General features: G+C 61.7%; 1 protein-coding gene across 1 annotated transcript in view; it reads left to right on the forward strand.

The window, feature by feature from the left end:
* Positions 1–624, forward strand: part of CTTN (cortactin) — a 36,952-nt gene that overhangs the window by 6,436 nt on the left and 29,892 nt on the right.

A 624-nucleotide genomic window follows, 5' to 3' on the forward strand; every position in this document is an offset into this window, starting at 1 on the left:
GCCCCCACGAAGCCCTCCGTCCGTGCGCAGGGCCCCGCAACGCCTGCCTCGTCTCTGGGCAGTGCTGCCCGGGGGCCCGTCCTGACGTCGCTGCGCCGCTCGGCCTCTAACGGGGTGGGCTCGAGTCCTGGGTCCGGCTCCTCTCAGAGCCTTCGTTTATTTTTATTATTTTTTAATTTTCATTTTGTTTAATCCTCACCTGAGGCTATTTTTTCCACTGATTTTTAGAGAGAGTGAAAGGGAGGGAGCAGGGAGAGAGACAGTGACGTGAGAGAGACATTGATTGGCCCCCTCCGCACACGCCCCACATGGGCCGGGGATCAAATCTGCAAGCAGGTGCGTGCCCTTGACCAGGATTCAAGCCCAAGACCCTTTGGTGTGCGGGCCGACACTCGAACCCTGAGCAGCACTGGCCAGGGCAAGAGCCATTTCTAAGCCCAAGCGTGTCGCTTCCTCACAGCACCTGCAGGCTCCTCCTGCCTCGTGTGTGTCAGCGGGTGACCAGGGACGTGCGCTCGGGGTGTGGACGCGGCAGTCAGGCCGGGCATGGCCGTGTGGGGTGGGCGGGCTGCTTCTGGAAGGGCCTCTGCACTTGCTGTACACGGGGCCTGCTGGCTCTGGGCT

The sequence above is a fragment of the Myotis davidii genome, unplaced genomic scaffold (assembly GCF_000327345.1).
Source record: "Myotis davidii unplaced genomic scaffold, ASM32734v1 scaffold3211, whole genome shotgun sequence".
Lineage (NCBI taxonomy): Eukaryota > Metazoa > Chordata > Mammalia > Chiroptera > Vespertilionidae > Myotis > Myotis davidii.